The sequence below is a fragment of the Diabrotica virgifera genome, chromosome 7 (genome assembly GCF_917563875.1).
Source record: "Diabrotica virgifera virgifera chromosome 7, PGI_DIABVI_V3a".
Classification (NCBI taxonomy): domain Eukaryota; kingdom Metazoa; phylum Arthropoda; class Insecta; order Coleoptera; family Chrysomelidae; genus Diabrotica; species Diabrotica virgifera.
Window position 1 is genome coordinate 118,538,766 of NC_065449.1, and position 12,248 is coordinate 118,551,013.

Here is a 12,248-nt window from a genome sequence, read left to right on the forward strand (position 1 = left end):
GTCATCGTATTTCTAAAATAATTTTTGACCCGCTTTACAGTGGAAAATGATCTTTCACCAGTTGCGTTAGTAACCATCAGCGATAAGACGATTCTTAGTGCTATTTCTACGTTTGGCTTGGGAAGGTTGCAATTATATTATTTTTATGCAAAAGCTCCATCACAAAAGTAGCACTGTGAGTTGTTTGATTTTCATACTCAACTTGGCATAGTAGTGACATTATAAAATATTTTAATTGAATACACTCGCTTGCTAGAGATGTATCCAAGTCATTCGAATAAATATTCACTATTAGTACCGACGCTTTGTCTGAAATCACATTATCCCCTGAAAGAGGCAGAGAAAATAAAAATGAGAAAGTGATGGCAAGATCTTCATAAGCTTTTTCTCTAGATTTCAGATTATTTGTCAAATACTTACTTACTTACTTACTTAAGTCGTCCTCTCGTACCTTACGGTGTCGAGGCATTTGCCAAATAATATAATCAATTGTTTTGTACAGCACTTGAGTTCTAATCTTACTTTGCGGTGTAAGGATCTCTTCTGCATCTGCTTCGTCTAACTGTAATTTTCTTTTCCTACTTCTAATTTCTTTGCTCTATTCCGTTTGTTGTGATAAGAGCTACCCCTTTTGTTGAAATAAATTACATTTATCACTCGTAAGAGACTCGTAAAAATGTTGTAATGAGCTATACAAAGACGAACATGTATGTAAGTCCATATTTGCGCTTTGTAAAGATTTACTCGCTAGGTCAGTTCTTTCCAGTACTTCGAACCAAAAGGCAATATAAATACCAAATTCTAACGTAGCCGTCTTTTCATGTAAATTGTTCGCTTGACAGCGAACTGGCATCTTCTCGTCGTCGTTAGAGGATAACTCTAAAAGTGCTTGCTTTATATCTTGATAGCATAAATTAAGAGCTTTTAATGCATTAAATCGTCCTGACCATCGAGTCACATTAACTCTTTTTGGAACAAATGTTGTATGGCCACAATTTTTCAATAGATCAGTGAGTCGTTTCCATCTGTAAGTTGAAGCTGAGAAAAAAACATAAATTTCTTCAGCAACTAAAAAAAAAGAAGTTCTTTCCATAGTGCATTCTGCTGCAACCCCATAAATTTAAAATATCCACATATAGAACTAAAACGTGATGGGAGCGAGGCGACGTACCGCCTCTCAAAATTTACCGCCGGGGGCTAATAGTCCCATAGCCCCCCCTTAATACGGCACTGATGTCGTTCTTCTATTTTTCATATTAAGCCAACCGCATTCTTTTATTTTATGTGAAATGTGGTCATATTTTCTAATCCCGTAAATCCATCTACAACACGAGTTTTGCATGTTCTGTATCCTATTCTTCTCTGTCTCCAGTAGACATGGCATAAAATCACCATAAGAGTAGTGAGACAGAACAAGGCTCTCACAAAGAAGCTTTTTAACTCTTTACTTAAAATGTGACGATTCATAAAAATGGGTTTCAATGATGAAAAAGCTTTTTTGTTAATATTTTTGACATGATCCTGAAATCTTAGATTTTCGTGTAATTCTGGGAAATTGCATTGCAGGCAATATATCTGTTTAATGATCATAGCGACTGTTACGTGGCTAATTTGTTAGACGTTATACAGTTAACAAAAGTCATGACGGTAAACGTTTTAATCAATATTTCTCTAAAATTCTCTAGAGTAGTTCTAGACTATTGCCGCTCTCACCTCGGAAGTGGGTGTCAAAATATAGGATTGAACAAAAATAAAATATTTACTATAAAAAAATCTAAAAAAAATATTTTCAGAGCCCTACTTACCAATATAAACGTGAATATTGTAAACGTTTATATTATTTGAGATATTTCTTTGGTTTAATATAGTTTTATTGCCTTAGCATGGGCTGCATATGGAGCTCTATCAGACATTTTAAAGAGAAACATGCCAAATTATTTGAAAAAAAAAACGTTCCACCAATGTGTGCTTCCAATCATGAGTTACGGCGCCGACACACTATCGTTAACCCAGGCCACAGCAACCAAAATTAGAGTGACCCAAAGAAGAATGAAACGGTCATTGGACTGACTCTCAGACACAGGGTCAGGAACGAAGAAATCAGATGAAGGACACGCGTCATAGATATCACAGTGCAAGTAGCATGGCTGAAGTGGAATTGGGCAGGCCATGTAGCATGTAGCCATAATGAAAGAAGCGAGCTGGACCCAAAAAATTACAGTGTGAAGACCACGAGACCATCACCACCATCAGACAGAAGAAGTAGAACATACACGATGGACATACGACATCAAAAGGATTGCTGGGAATTGGTTGCAGGAAGCCCAAGACCGACATAACAGGAAGAAATTAGGAGAGGCCTATGTTTAACTTTGGATGCAGAAGGCTGGCTGATGATGATGAAGATAGTTTTATAGAGGCATTGCTATTTTTTGGTGCATTGCTGTTCCTTTTCCTTTTTTTAAGTTCTTTGTCCTCCAAGAACACTGACGATCAGTCACGTGACTTTTATTTTGTCGGGAACGGACCTAAATAATGTCGTGGTACTTAGTCTAGGCGCCAAATAGAGGTCACCGTGTCCTTTTCAATTCTGATGGACAAACTCAACGGTCTTATGGATTTTTGGCTGCTGATTACGAATTTCGAGGGTGGATTTCGATCCGAGTGGTCAAAAAATTGTTATAAACAATTTAATTGTTTATAAATTTTTTAAAAGGCTCTGGTTCATTAACTAAAAGAGACAAAAAAATAATGTTTCAAATAGAATCTATTCGTTATTAAAAAACGAAGAAAAAAACGTTTACTAAACTTAATTCCAACAATTATATCTCAAGATATTGTAAAATTAGTGCACAATACAAATTGCAAAATAAGTATTTCTCGAAGCTTTATCGATCGTATCTCGGCTTCTACGCATGAAAATAAACCTTAGATGGTCTCATTTTAAATCTTCATTAATAGCCTTCCAAATAGAGTTTGTTAACTTACTTGGCTTTTATTTGTTTTAAAGTTATTTCCATTTGAAATAATAATTTTCTTAAAAAAATTGAACATTAATTTGTTTATAAGGGTTTCAAGCAAATTTAAGCTATAAACATTTATACTTAAATTAACAATAATGATAGAAGAACTCAAAAGGAACATTTTGAGCTTACCAAAATGTTGTTAAGTTTATTTTTGGCCAAGATATCGATATTTTAATAGTGCGCTCTGAGGCGCAAGATCGGCTCACCGCGTAAAGGTTCACGCGCTAACTTCTCGATGCAAATTATAATTTCTATGTATATATACGTTATCTTTATATTTCATTTTTGAAGATCCTAATAAACTTTTATTATATAATTCTTATAATTAAATCATCATACTGTAACCTCGTATCACCTTTCATCCTATTTACTTTGTCTTCTATTTTTTGTACTAAATGAGACAAAAACATTAAATACTAATATTTCAGAAATATAACTAAAAAGTAAGTTGATATTATTTATTAATAATATTTTTACAAACTTTTTGTTTCATGCATCTGAATCGTGATATACAGGGAATCTCAGCTTTTCTACATCTGCATAAGTTCTTAGAGCAATTTTTACAGTTACATGGTGGTACTAAGTCTGTTCTTGTACGCAGTAAAACTAAAACTTTCTGAGGTTTCAGAGTCTAATTATCTATATGATATAGATATAATCTATATCATATACATATCTAGTGGATAGTGGATAGTATCCATATAAAGTGGATCTAGTTCTTTTGCAGCATCATCAAGGCACGTCATTGTGTGTATGCCGCCACAACATAAATGCTCGTCTTATATGCAATGATGATGCTGCAAAATAACTTGATCCATTTTATATGGATATCACATTCATATTGGCGAAAATTAGACCCAGTTTTTGTTGATTTCCATTATTGTTATCAGCTAAAAACAAAACAACAGATAAATATACAATTTTTATCATTTAATTGTGTGGAATTTTAAATAGAAAAATGGTACATATATGTTTAATTGAACAACTTCCACGAGATGCAAGGAACCAGTGACGGCCCGTCCGCAGGGGATCCACATAATTTTCAAGGTAAAAATAATGTTAATTATTTTATACCACAATATCCATACAACATTCCGCTCCAAAATCAATGACAGGGCCAAAGCCAGCTATAATCACACCAACCACAAGCTTTATTTTTTCAACAACATTACCCACAAATTGCATATGGTCGATCCCAAGCACAGACAACAAATATGATGGTTGATCAAATGGCAACTGCTGCAAATTACACACAACCACCCATACAGGTAGCATACCAACAACCCACTACAGGTAATTACGTCCCACAACAGATGTCTTTTCCATCAACATCGAGATATCCGGATTTACCAACGCAAAACACTCCCATCAATAAAATATGCCACGTTTCTAAGCGAAATAATGAAACCAAACTCTCTGAGGAATCAAAAGAAAATGAACCAGAAGTAGAAGAGCTCTACGAACCAAACCAATTCCAAACAATAAAATCACGGAGTAAACGCAAACGAAGCGGAGACAGCCCACAGAACAACTCGAAATCAGCAAAAACTATGACCATAAGTAACAAAGTTGAACTGAGCAATCGTTTTGATATACTGCAAGATACTGAGGGAGATGAAAACGAAACCACAAACGACAACAAAAGTACCACAAAGAAAGTAAGCATTCCACCATTTATACTATACGGGGTGAATAAAAATGCCCCAAACCTGCTAAAGTTAATTGAAACAGTAACAACTGATTTTACATATCGCTTACTTTACGATAATAAAATGAAAATACAAGCCAATAGTGTTGAAAATTATAAAAGAATTAAAACACTACTGGATGAAAATAAGATTGTAAGACATACATACAAATTACCAGAAGAAAAACTTTTTCGAGGAGTTTTGAGAAACCTTCACCACAGTACAGACACAAATGAAATAATAATAGCGCTAAAAGAAAAAGGTCACATGGTTCATCAAATATTAAATGTCAGAGGCAAACGAACCAAGGAGCCAAAAAACTTATTCTTTATAGACCTCCAACGAAACGAAAAAAATAAAGAAATCTATAACATCAAAATATTACTGCATGCAGTGGTTAGATTCGAAATGCCATATAAAAAGCAAAAAATAGTCCAGTGGAAAAGATGACAGAATTATGCACACACTAGAAATCAATGTACACAGCAATTTCGATGTGTTAAATATGCAGGACTACACGATTATAGACAGTGCACAAAGAAAAAAGAGGATGGTAAGCCACCCAAATGTTCTCTTTGAGGAGGAGCGCATACCTCAAACTACAAAGGGTGCCAGGTATATCTTGATGTCATAAATCGTAGATTTCCTCAAAATAGAAGTGCACCTGGCAAAATAAACACAGCCCAACCAGCCAAAACAAAAAAACATAGTAACACAAATGAAGAAAGGTCAATAGCTATGACGTATGCAGAAGCTGCGGCAGAACATGTAGTGTTACCAACAAATAAAAACGCCCAACCAAATTCCTCAGCAAATGATTTTCAAGTAATAGCATTTCTACAACACCAAAACAATTACCTCCAGCAACAAAACAGACAACTGCAGCTAACGATTGAAAAACAACAAGCTTCAGTCAACGACTTAATACTAGAGGTTAAAAACCAAAGATTGGAGGTAAAACAAGACAGGGAAACTAAAGTATAGATGGCACAGTTATTCAAAATTGCTATCTGGAATACTAATGGTGTATTGAACCATAAAAATCAATTGCAGGTATTTTTAGAGTCTCATAAAATAGATATAATGCTAATTTCAGAATCCCACCTAACTTCTAACACTAGTTTCAGGATACATGGATATACCAGTTATAATGCAGCGCACCCCGATGCTGTTAGACTGGCAAGAGCAGGAGCCATGGTCCTAATAAAGGCTGGCATTAAACACCATTTGGCTAACAAAGTAGAAGAAACATACCTCCAAGCAGTCAGCTTAGTCATAGAGGATTTGATAGGGCCAATAGCGGTTTCAGCTGCCTACTGCCCTCCTAATTATCCACCTAACAAAGAAGCATTCACCAACGTCTTGAAAAGTCTTGGCAATAGATTCCTAGCAGGGGGTAACTACAATGCTAAACATACCAGCTGGGGATCTCGCTTACAGCACCCGGTAGAGGCAGAATAGTCCATCAAGTAAAACAGGAATTAAAACTAGACCATCTATCTACATATCGACCAACCTACTGGCCAACAGATCATCGAAAAATACCTGACTGCCTAGATTTCTTCATTACAAAAGGTTTTGTACAAGGATACCTAGACATACAGTCAAATTTTGATATTGCCTCTGATCATACATCAGTAATTGCTACAATTAACTCTTCGGTAGTATTAAAAGAAAAACCAATAACCTTATGCAATAACAAAACTAATTGGTATCTATTCCGGGATAAAATTGAAGAAAAGCTAAACCTAGCTATATCCTTAAAGAATGCAAAACACTCGAAGATGCGGTGGAGTACTTCACAACACTGGCCAAGGGGCTGCATGGGAATCAACCCCTACCACAACACCAAAGCAAAAACAAGTAAACTGCCCCTTAAATGTCAGAGAGATGATTAACGAAAAGAGAAGACTAAGAAACACCTGGCAAAGAACAAGGCACCCAGATGATAGACGAAGATACAATCGAGCTGCAAGGCAGCTAAAAGAAACACTTAGAATACTTAAAATAAATCATTCACAGAATATCTACAAAACTTATCACCCTCAGCCGATACTAACTATAGTCTCTGGAAAGCCACAAAACACCTAAAACAGCCACGAGATCAAATCCCACCAATTAGAAAATCTGATGGTACCTGGGCCAAAACAGATGGAGAAAAGGTAGAAGTTTTCGGTAGATATTTGGAGGAAGTATTTCAACCGTTACCACCTGCAAACGGAATTAATGACGACGAAATGTATACATTCCTTGAGGAAAACGAGCAAAAAATGGAGCCTATTAAAAACTTCACAATACAAGAAACTTACGACGTTATAAAAAATCACTTAGACCCCAAGAAGGCACCTGGCTATGACCTGGTTACCGGCCAAATATTAAAAGAACTTCCTAGAAAAGCGGTCGTTATGTTGAAGCAACTCTTCAACTTAGTTCTAAGACTGAAGTACTTCCCTGCACAATGGAAGGTAGCAGAAATCTTATTAATTTATAAACAGGGAAAACAGGCAAGTGAACCTAGCTCCTATCGACCAATCAGTTTACTACCAGTCTTGTCAAAAATAATCGAAAAGTTACTGATGAAGAGACTGATGGAAACTGTCGCAACAAAAAGCTTAATCCCAGACTATCAATTTGGGTTTCGTCAGAAACACTCGACAGTAGAACAAGTGCATCGTGTTGTTAACACAATCATCAAAGCATTCGAAGATAAAGATTACTGTGAATCAGCTTTTTTGGATGTCAGCAAAGCCTTTGACAAGGTGTGGCATGAGGGACTCCTTTACAAATTAAATACGCAGCTACCAACAACAATATATTTGATTCTAAAATCCTACTTAGAAGAACGATACTTCAGAGTCAGATATGAAAATGAAGTAACTAAACGACGCATCATCAAATCAGGAGTCCCACAAGGAAGTGTCTTAGGCCCAGTCTTATACCTACTCTTCACGGCTGATCTGCCATGTACTGATGACAGAGTCACCTCTACCTTTGCTGATGACACAGCTATATTAGCAGTAAACAGAAATCCTGAAGTAGCAGCGATAACACTACAAACCAGTATCAACAATATAGCAACGTGGGCAAGGAAATGGCGAATTACAATAAATGAAAGTAAATCTGCACACATAACATTCACAAAATGCCATGGTGAAACGCCAAGCATCACATTCAACCATGAACGAATACCTAAAAGACAGCGTAAAATATTTGGGGATACACCTGGACAAACATCTAAACTGGCGTACCCACATATGGAAAAAAAGAAAGCAGCTGGATACTAAATGGAAAAAGCTGTACTGGCTCCTTGGCAGAAAATCACAATTATCATTGCGGAGCAAATTACTAGCTTACAATACCGTTCTCAAACCAGTATGGACCTATGGAATCCAGTTATGGGGAACAGCATCTAAATCGAACATTGCTATCATCGAGAGATTCCAGTCAAAAGCCTTGCGCAGTATAGTAGATGCTCCTTGGTTCGTAACAAACCGAGACATTTATAATAATTTAGAGATGCCAACGGTTACTGCAGTGACTAAACAGCTTAGCACAAACTACCAAAGACGCTTAAAGCAACATCCAAATACACTGGCAATTAATCTGCTTGACAACAGTGAAGAGACCCGAAGGCTGAAAATAAGAACACCCTTGGATCTACCATTCTAACAGCAATAATTGTAGATATGAAATTAATTTTAAATTGTGATAGTTTTACTTTATTTTTTAATATCGATGTAATAATGTAAAGTTACAAATTTTTATTGTTTTTAACATAAATGTAAGAATGTAAAAGTGCATACACAGAGTGGATCATTGGACAAACTCTCTCTCATGACATTGTACCAATCAACATGTATGCTTATTGTTATTATATGATGTAGCAGATTGCAAAATAAACATTAAACCAAAAAAATATTTGCTCCATCGATAAAGCGTCGAAAAATACTTGACTGTGAGCCGACGTTGCGCCTCATAACGCGCCATTAAAATATCGATATCTTGACCAAAAATAAACTTACGAACATTTTCTTAAGCTCAAATTATTCCTTTTGAGATTTTCTATCATTATTGTTAATTAAAGTTTAAACGTTTACAGCCCAAATTTACTTGAAACCCTTATAAAAAAATTAATGTACAATTTTTTTAAGAAAATTATAATTTGAAACGAGTATAATTTTAAAGCAAATAAAGATAAGGTAATTTAACAAACTTTGTTTGGAAGCCTATTAATAAATCTTTAAAATATAAGAACTTCCAAATCTCATTTGCATCCGTAGAAGCCGAGTTACGATCGATAAAGCTTCTAAAAATACTTATTATGCAATTTGCAATTTGCATTGTGCACTAACTTTACAATATCTTGAGTTAACATTGTTGGATTTAAGTTTAGTAAACGTTTTTTTCTTCGTTTTTTATTAACGAATAAATTTTATTTGAAACATTTTTTTATCTCTTTTAGTTTATGAGCCGCCAGAGCCTTATTAACAATTTATAAACAGTTAAATTGTTTATAACAATTTTTTGACCACTCGGATCGAAATCCACCCTCGAAATTCGTTATCAGCAGCCAAAAATCCATAAGAAACCGTTGAGTTTATCCATCAGAATTGAAAAGCACACGGTGACCCTTCTGGTGCCTAGACTAACTGACGACATACACGTTTCCCTTCTATTTTTTCCTGAATAATATGTGGTCATTCGTGACGGATATGAACGGGTTGAGCTGAAATATAAATACTGACAATAAAACCATATAACAAACAGACACTTACAAATATCTGGGACACCGTATCAAAATAGGCACAGATCTTCAAACACATGAACATTTTCAATTCTATGATATTTTCTAAGAATTTCAATTTCCATGTGTCTCAAGCGAAATGTTTATCATCAATGTGTTTTGCTCGTACAAACTTATGAAGCAGAGACTTTAACTCGGGCTCAAAGATCCGCAAATAAACCGCAAATAAAAGAAGACAAGAGTGACCAGAGTGTTTCGAAGAAAATCACACATTGAAGAGCAACAAATTGCAGAAGCTACTTCAAAGGTCACATGATTTTAACACTACCTTTTTTATATAATATATTATAAACTGTTTGCTTAATTCGTAAATATCTACATGTCTTTCCAGCAAGATCTTGTCATGACTATTTCACAAGAAATTCTACCTTTGACATCTATTTACCGATACCGTCCAATGAGTTATATTATTCTGCAAAAAAACTATACAACCATCTCCCTCTACAACTTTAATCTGCAACAGCTTTCCCCAAGTTCCGTAAAATGACAAAAGCCTCTTCTTCTTTATGTGCCGTCTTCTACTGAAGGTTGGCGACCATCAAACGATAGGTTTCTCTGTTCTGTGCCGCATGTATTATGTTCGCAGCTTCTGGTATTTGAAACCATTCTCTCAAGTTTCTCAGCCAGGATTTCTTCTTTCTTCCCAAACCTCTTCTACCTTCAATCTTGCCTTCGACGATAAGCTGTAGCAGACTGTACTTATCATTAAGGAACACGTGGCCCAGGTATGACGCTTTCCTCCTTTTAACAGTTGTTAACAATTCCAACTCTTTACCCATTCGTCTCAAAACCTCTGTGTTGGTCACTCTGTCTGTCCAAGGAATTCTCAGTATGCGTCGATACAGTCACATTTCTAGAGCCGCTAACTTCTTTATAGTTGCTGCTGTTAACGTCCTCCCTTCTACTCCGTAAAGTAGCGTAGAGAGTACTTAGCATTTTGTGGCGCGCCATCGGAGGTTAACGCTTAGGTTGCGGTTGCTTAAGAGCTTTCTCATTTTTATGAATTTGGATCTTGCTATTTCAATTCGGATCCTAATCTCTACGTCTGGGTCCCACTTATCATTTACTGTATATCCCAGATATTTAAATCGGTGTACTCTTTCAATACGTTCGGCTTCAATATTCAGGTCGATAAGTTGAATGTTCTTTTTACTGATCACCATAAATTTAGTTTTCTTTCTATTGATCTTCAGTCCAAATTGGTTGCCAGTTGTATTTACTCTATTTAGCATCATCTGTAAATCTTCGATGTTATCGGCTAGTTAAACAGTATCATCTGCATATCGAAAATTATTTATTGGTACGCCATTAATCTTGATGCCCTCATTGTACTCTTCCAGTGCCTCTAGAAATATTTGTTCCGTGTACAGGTTGAAAAGCAGTGGCGAAAGAATACAGCCCTGTCTAACCCCTCTAGAAATGCTTATGTTTTCACTCACCATACGTCCATTCTTTATGTGGGCTGTTTGATTCCAATATAGATTTTTTATAATCTGGATGTCCTTAGTGTCAAGTCCTGAAAGATGTAATAGTTCTATGAGTTTGTCATGTTTGATAGTATCAAATGCTTTCTCATAGTCGATAAAACAGGCGTAAACATCTTTCTGTTGATCCAGGCATTTTTGAATCAAGACTTGTATTGCAAATAGGGGCTCTCGAGTTCCAAAACCGCATCTAAAACCGAACTGTGTTTTACTTATGCTGTGTTCTAATTTTGCTCGTATTCTGGAATGGATAATACGCAAGAATACTTTAAGGGTATGACTCATTAAACTTATAAGGCGATATTCGCTACACGTCTTAGAATTGGATTTCTTTGGAAGGGGCACAAATGTAGATTTCAGCCAGTCCGATGGAATTTGACCAGTATCGTATATCTTATTGAACAGTTTCAATACTACATTCATGTTGTTCTCGTTAAAAAGTTTTAAAAATTCGACTGGTATTTCATCGCATCCTGTTGCTTTCCCATCTTTCGTTTGATCTATAGCTTTTATCACCTCACTTTTCAATATTTTTGGTCCATTCAGATCAAGAGTGTTCGTAGAAATATGACGATAATCCGTAAACAAATCTTTTATGTAAATTGTCCAAGTGTGTAACTGTTCTTCTTTATCTATAATAAGTTTGTTGTTCTCGTCTATTAACTTACCAAACTGTTTTTTCTTGTAAAGTAAACTCCTTAATTTTTTTATGCATGTTAAAACTATCGTGTCTTCGTTCTAGCTCTTCTATCTCTTGACATTTTTCTTGTAACCATTTCTCTTTGGATTCTTTTATCTTTCTGTTGACAGTTCTATCCAGTTCTTTATACTGTTCGGGATTATTCTTATTTTCCCTCCTTTTGTCCATGAAGTGTAATATTTCATCTGTCATCCATTCGTCCTTCTTCTTCCGCTCGTAGTCACCAATTACTTCTTTCGCACCGTTCATTATAGCGTCCCTTATGTTGATCCAGTCTCTTTCAATATCATCAGTATTGGTTGTTAAAGCAACATTACTATTAATGCTATTTGTAAGCTTTACTTTTATCTAGGGATTTCTAAGTTGATCCATATCTAATCTTTTGTTATTCTGTTCCTGGATTAAGGTTTTTAGTCTGACTGGTAATTGGGCTACAAGAGGATTATGGTCAGAGTTTATATCAGCTCCAGGATATGTTGGTATGACAAAAGCCTATGTATCTGAAAGAACATATTATTCAGTAGCAGAGTTTCTTAACCAATAACT